Raw genomic sequence first — 7,479 nt, forward strand, 5'->3', positions numbered from 1 at the left:
GCGTTTAAATTTTTCTAAAATACTTATTAGTTTTTTCATGGATCAGTTGTTTGTTGTTTGTTTATTTTATTATTTGTCTGTCATAATCAATATAATGTCAGATCAATCAAATACACTGCTCAACATGATCAAATCTTACTAAGAGTCGTATCAGTTTTTTTAGGAACCGGCTGTACATATGCACATACGTTTTAGTTGCAAGGAATAAAACACCTGCATAATAAACAAATATACTGTATGTATTTCTGCATAAACAAAACAAAAATCCGCGGTCATATTTTGCCCATATTGTCATATTAAATCCAAAAAATTTGGTCCGAGATCATATTTTTTAATTTTATAATTTTTGCGTTCGGATTAGCGAACGTTCGGATTATCGACGCTCTACTGTACATACAATGAAATTATGCAAAAAATTATGTTGTATATCGCAGATTTAAAATGCGTTTATCTCGAAAACAGTTGAGTTTAGCGATATGAATGTAGTATACCTTTTTTAAGTAAAAATATTAAGAGAATAAAAGTTTTGATTCAAAAAGTATGTAGAGTGGGGGATAAAAAATTGAATGTATTAAATGAGCGCTGAAAGACGTATGTGGCGCCCTCTGGGTAATACATCATTTTTGATGACGAATTTAGATTTGCCATCCCAAAAAGTCCCTGCTTACCAAATTTCGTATTGTTATCCCATGCCTCATCATTCTCTTTGCCTTATCCCTATGCGGGGTCGGCTTCCCTAATTGCATTTCACCACACAATTCTATCTTGGGTCATATCAATGTTAATCCCCTTTACCAACATGTCCTGCCTTATCGTCTCCCCCCAGGTCTTCTTTGGTCTTCCTCTCCTACTCTTTCCAGGAATCTGCACTTCAGCTATTCTTTGTATTGGGTGATTAACGTCTCGACGTTGAACATGACCAAACCATCTTAACCTATGCTCTCTCATTTTGGCATCAATTGGTGCCACACCTAGACTTCCCCTAATATACTCATTTCTAATTTTATCCTTCTTTGTCACTCCACTCATCCATCTAAGCATTCTCATTTCCGCCACATGCATTCGTTGTTCCTCTTTCTTTTTCACTGCCCAACATTCAGTTCCGTACATCATAGCCGGTCTTATGGCTGTTTTATAAAATTTTCCCTTCAGCTTCATTGGAATTTTTCTGTCACACAACACACCACTCGCTTCTTTCCACTTCATCCATCCAGCCCTAATTCTACTGCATGCATCTCCATCTATTTCTCCATTACTCTGTAATACCGATCCTAGATACTTAAAACTATTGCTTTTTACAATCAGTTTACCATGCAAAGATACCATTTTATTTGTAGTAGCTCCATCTTTAAATGAACATTCCAAATACTCTGTTTTTGTCCTACTAAATTTTAAACCTTTTTCCTCCAGAGTTTGTCTCCACTGTTCCAGTTTTTGTTCTAAGTCTCTTTCACTTATTATCCCATGCCTGTCAGGAAATATTCAACAACAAATAAAATAAAAGTTTAGGTTAAGCTATGGCCCATTCTTTACCAAACACCCTGTATAAAGGGTGTTAGTAAATAAGTATGACAAACTTTAATACATGAAACATAATGACAGTTTGTTCGATAAACATAATATCGGATATCATGTCCACAAATAAATGTATATATGTCCACAAATGCTTCGTTTCCGAGATACGTGGTGTTGAAATTTTTCTTACAAACTGACGATTTATTTATTGCTCTAAAACCGGTTGAGGTATGCAAATTAAATTTGGTGGATTTTCAGACGTAGCTATTGCGCATGTTTTACATACAATTAAGAATTTTATATTAACCATTGGCGCGCGTACGGGTAATGGTCTGAAATTTTTTAAAGAAGAAAAAATAGTACTCCAATGAGATATTTTCACGTTTTCACAATTTTTCAAAATTGTGAGAAAACAATAATTCACGTATTTTTTAAATATTAATTATTTACTGTGAAAAGATAATTTTTTATTTATTTATTTTATTTTAGTTTTTTTGTTATTATTTGGTGTATACAATAATAATTATTATTCGCTAACTTATTATAAGTGATTAATTAAAATAAAAAAAACTTGTACCTTAGTAGGATTTGAACCCGGGTCGCCTGCATAGCAAGAAAACGCTCTATACGCCACACCACAGAGACATGACGCTACGTAAGCGAAATGATAGTCGGTTTCTACGAAATTTCACAGTTGGTCAGCCTGTAAAGAAATTAAATTATCGAGAACTGTCAGATTTGAATTTTAGAAATACAGAAAGCAGAAAGTAGTGTAGTATGTAGTAGAAAATTCATTTATAGGTATTTGTAAAACGTGTGTTTGAAATAGGTATTTTACAATTAATATCTGAATTTAGTAGTCAAAGATTACTTTTCACATTTTGATTTTTGAGAACTAATCTGGTAAGTAAAGTAGTTGTATTATTAGGCAGAGTAATTATTGTAATTTCAATATAAGATTTATTTTTTAAGTGAAAAATGATTTGATCTCTCTTCGTGGCTGTTTTAAACGACTAAATGAATGTTTGGGTTAATATTTAGTTTTTTATATCGACTTAATTTAACACAGACATGAGTTTTATTACGAAAATGTTCTTATTTTGATATCTTTACCAACAGTTATCAATAAGTTTTATATTTTTCTATTTTTTTCGAATTCCCTTTATTAATATCTATGTATTTTACTTTCATTTAGATTTAGTAGGTAGGTATTCCAAATCAGTTTTAGAATTTAGCGTATGTTTAAATTCATATAACATTAAGTATATTATATAAAATCTTATAAAAAATTCTAATTATACCGGCGTATCCGGCCATATTGCTTTTGGTTTCCATATTCTTGAAATTAGACTTAGTCGAAGCGATAAAGCACTGAACCTCCGAAAAAAAAAAACAAGACGGATCGTAATAAATCTTTTTCCATTCGATTCGTGAATGCGCCAGGAAACTTTGTGACCCCGAGCCATGATATAATATTGAAAAACTGTATACAAAAAATGCATTGTTAAAGTGCATCTCAAACAGACAATAAAAATAATTCAGAACTCGTCAATTATCGGCGGAAATGAGTTCAATTTTGTTAGTCGGGGGTTTTTGGGGTTGCTAAAAACGAATATGACGTCAAAAGTGATCTCCGGAGGACCTGATGCCCAGGGTACCTACTGTTTACCTCGTCTTGTGGAGTTTTCGGCAAAAAATTATTAAATAATTAGTCAAAAATAATTTCCCTGGAGGTTTTTGGGGTCGCTAACGACCAATATGACATCGGAAGCGATCTCCGGAATACCTGGTGCCCAGGGTAGGTACTTAGTTCTTATGGAGTTTTCGGCAAATTCATTTAAAAAAGTAGCCAAAAACTGTTACTCGGTGGTTTTTGGGTCGCTGACGACGAATATGACATCGGAAGTGATCTGCGGAGTACCTGGTACCCAGGGTACCTACTGTTTACCTCGTTTACTGGAGTTTTCGGCAAAGTCATTAAGAAATTAGTCAAAATTCATTACTCAGGGTTTTTTTGGGCCTCTAACGACAAATATGACATCGGAACTGATCTCCAGAGTACCTGGTGCCCAGGGTACCTACTGTTTATCTCGTGATTTAATGATTTTTGACTAATTTTTTAATGAATTTGTCGAAAACTCCATAAAACGAGGTAAACAGTAGGTACCTTGGGTACCGTACCAGGTACTCCGTATATCACTTCCGATGCCATATTCGTCGTTAGCGACCCCAAAAACACCCGAGTAATTATTTTTGACTAATTTTTTAATAAACTGTTTGCCGAAAACTCCACAAGACGAGGTAAATAGTAGGTACCCTGGGCACTAGGTACTCCGGCAATGACTTCCGATATCATATTCGTCGTTAGCCGCCCCAAAAACCCCCCGAGTAATGATTTTTGACTAATTTTTAATGAATTTGCCGAAAACTCCACAAGAGGAGGTAAACAGTAGGTGCCCTGGTACCAGGTACTCCGGAGATCACCTTTGACGTTATAATCGTTTTCAGCCACCCCAAAAACCCCCGAGTAACACAATTGTACTCATTTCCGCCGATAATTGACGAGTTCTGAATTTTTTTATTGTCTGTTTGAGATGCACTTTAAGAATGCATTTTTTGTATGCAGTTTTTCAATATTATATTATGGCTCGGGGTCACAAAGTTTCCTGGCGCATTCACGAATCGAATGCAAAAAGAATTATTAAGATCCGTCTTGTCCTTTTTTTTCGGAGGTAAGGCCGATTTCAGTGTTTTATTCCTTCGCCTAACTCTACTATCTACTAAAAGTTCTTTGAAATAGGTACTCTTTCCAGTCTTCATGCTTTATGTTATGTATTAGGTACCGTCTTTATTCTTTTATTTTCTCAAATTGTTTCTCAATTTCCAGCTTTCTGTGCATCTGGTTTCTCCTAGATAAGTATGCCATTTTCTTTTCCAACACTGGTTCTGCTTAGAAATTTTTCTTCGTACATCTTCTTGTTTTTCTTTATATTCTATTTTGTGTTGTTATAATTTGGAACTTAAATATTGTCGGTATAGTTGTCTTTTACGCTTTATTTCTTCCTCTTCTTCGCTATCCCAAAAGAATTGTTTGTGTTTACCTTCTGCTTTATCTACATTCTTAAATTCCTCTTAAATCATCCAACCTCAAAAGTCCGCTGCTGAACGTAGGCCTCTGGTGAACATTCTTAAACTACATAAAGTAAATATTGTATTCATTTTTAGGTAATTCAAATTATAAGTACTTATCCAAGTACCTGTAGTACTGGTACTGGTATTTTTTCTAAAATGGAGCGCAGAGGTAGAGGTAACCCAATGAGCGAGGTAAGTACTTAATATATTTAAAAATGTACCACTTTATGTGCTATAATAATTTTGATAATACAAGATATTTGAAATTTCAATTGTTCTTTATTTAGTCTTATACAGAGAGGATCTAAATTATGGAATAAATTCATTTTCTCTAAAATGAACGACTTTAGAGAAAAATCCCGAAACATGTCGATTTTTATTTACAAATTAAAATTTTTTGGCATATATTTCATACTAGTGACGTCATCCATCTGAGCGTGGTGACATAATCAATGATTTTTTAAATGGGAATAGGGGCCGTGTGGCACCTCTTTGAAAGTGTGTTCAATTCTCTATACAGTAATATAAACACTGATATCATTAAAAGATGAAGTTAGTTTTCAATCCTAATAGCAAAATTAATAATATTGAAAATATTAAAAATATTACTAAAAGATTTTTAAATTGAAAACTTATTGGTACATTTCCCTGGTGACACCTCCAAGGCTTCTACAATTTGCAAGCCAAATGGATGCTACAGTGAAGACAAAGGGAAGGAATTCTACACAATGCAATTCACATCCCCCGTCTGCAGCTCGGTAAAGTTCCAACGGAAAATGCACCTGGTTACTCTACGGAGTAATACGACTATAAAATAAAACAAGCTGAAATTTCGAGCATTATCATAACGAAAACTTTGTTTATATACCTATTTAAATTCATAATATAGAAAATTGCTATTACGAAAAACTGTTTAGAATTAAAAATTATGTTTTAATGTGCAAGTACATCATTCTAATTTAAATGTTGTGAACTATAAAGATACTTTACTCGAAATTCATATTTTTTTACATACCTCGTATAAAATTAATAAAATTTAATTCATAATGGTTGCATCATAAATCTTAGACCAAGAAGAGATTTTTATGAAGAATAACTTTTCTTCGTCAAATTAAAAATACAAGAGTTAAGTCGACTTTACACTACATGATTTATCATATGATTTGTCATATGATTTTTCCCATGACGAGCCACACGACAATACTTATGACAAAACGAGCCGTATAACAATGCTTACGACAAGATCATATGACAAATACCACAGTGTAAACATGTAAATTTCACTCCATGACCAAATCATATGACAAATCACATGATAAATCATGTAATGTAAAGTCGACTTTATAAATGAAAATGATGGTATCCATAATTTGAGAAAATTCGTCAAATATTTTTTTTATTAGAAGGATGTAATTTCATATATCAGAACATACTTTTTTATTCCAAACTACATTTTAAATAACAATTTTCCAATATTGTAAAATAAATAATACATACATGATAAAGATACTTTTTACTGATGAACTTTACTTGGCTCTACAGACCTAGCGAGTCTCGTAAATTACACGGCTTTGCGCCACGCTTCACGCAACCGTATTTGCGTACTTGTGTTTTGAGTTGTGTGCGCTGGTCGCTGGCCAAGTGGAGAATTTACCAAATTTAAATATAATCGTTTGTACTGATTCATTATTAATATAGTATAATATGTATTATTGCTTTCAAAATAATAATATACTCAAATTGTATTTTTATACATTTATTACACATATTATTATAATAATTAAATTCACTATAAAATGTCATTTATATTTTATTAATAGCTAAATAATTTAAAATTTAGTTTGACATTAACGAAGTGTCAAACTCAAATATAAATAATAACATTTGCTTTGCTTAACAAATTCAGATTAAAAAAAAGTAGCCTACTTCCTAATCAAAGATTTCAGCTGACGTTTAGTGCCTGATAGGAGATAACCGGATTGTGACGTCACATTTTAGATTTTGAGGTCGATTATCTCGAAGACGGTTTGAGATATCGAAATGCCGTTTTCAGATTTGGATTCAGAAGACAAAACTACATAAGAATCCATCGATACATCTGCTCTAAGTATTGCAGGAGCGGCGACGCAATAACACACAGACTTTTGCAAATTTATAAACGAAAAGTTTTCGTTGAAAAATGTATACCATTTTTATTCAGTTGCAATGCGAAGGCAAAACACTCTTACTTTTCAATTAGAATACGGAGCGCAGTCCAGTCCTCTGAATCGCGATTTTCGGCTCTTATTGGAGCCCCATCGGAAAGAACGTAGGCACTGTTCTCCATACCCTAATTGACTAGCGTCGAGAGTTTTTCCCACCTATTGCAACCGAAGTGAAGGTATTAGGTGACTAGCGTCATCTGGCAATTGAAAGATGAAGTTAGTTTCCAATCCTAATAGCAAAATTAATAATATTGAAAATATTAAAAATATTACTAAAAGATTTTTAAATTGAAAACTCATTGGTACATTTCCCTGGTGACACATCCAAGGCTTTTACAATTTGCAAGCCAAATGGATGCTGCAGTGAAGACAAAGGGAAGGAATTCTACACTATGCAATTCACATCCCCCGTCTGCAGCTCGGTAAAGTTCCAACGGAAAATGCACCTGGTTACTCTACGGAGTAATGCCTACGTTCTTTCCGATGAGGCTCCAATAAGAGCCGAAAATCGCGATTCAGAGGACTGGACTGCGCTCCGTATTCTAATTGAAAAGTAAGATTGTTTTGCCTTCGCATTGCAACTGAATAAAAATGGTATAAATTTTTATTTTATAGTCGTATTACTCCG

At 33.4% G+C, this 7,479-nt stretch overlaps 1 long non-coding RNA gene across 1 annotated transcript; it reads right to left on the minus strand.

Annotated features, from left to right (window-relative positions):
• Positions 1-2,092: 2,092 nt before the first annotated feature.
• LOC126878492 (uncharacterized) lies at positions 2,093-5,841 on the minus strand. The gene is made up of 2 exons (XR_007695678.1): positions 5,663-5,841; positions 2,093-2,218 (listed from the first exon to the last, which is right to left on the minus strand). It is a non-coding gene; the product is annotated as an uncharacterized LOC126878492 (long non-coding RNA).
• Between the last annotated feature and the right edge of the window lie 1,638 nt (positions 5,842-7,479).

Source organism: Diabrotica virgifera, chromosome 10 (genome assembly GCF_917563875.1).
Source record: "Diabrotica virgifera virgifera chromosome 10, PGI_DIABVI_V3a".
NCBI lineage: Eukaryota > Metazoa > Arthropoda > Insecta > Coleoptera > Chrysomelidae > Diabrotica > Diabrotica virgifera.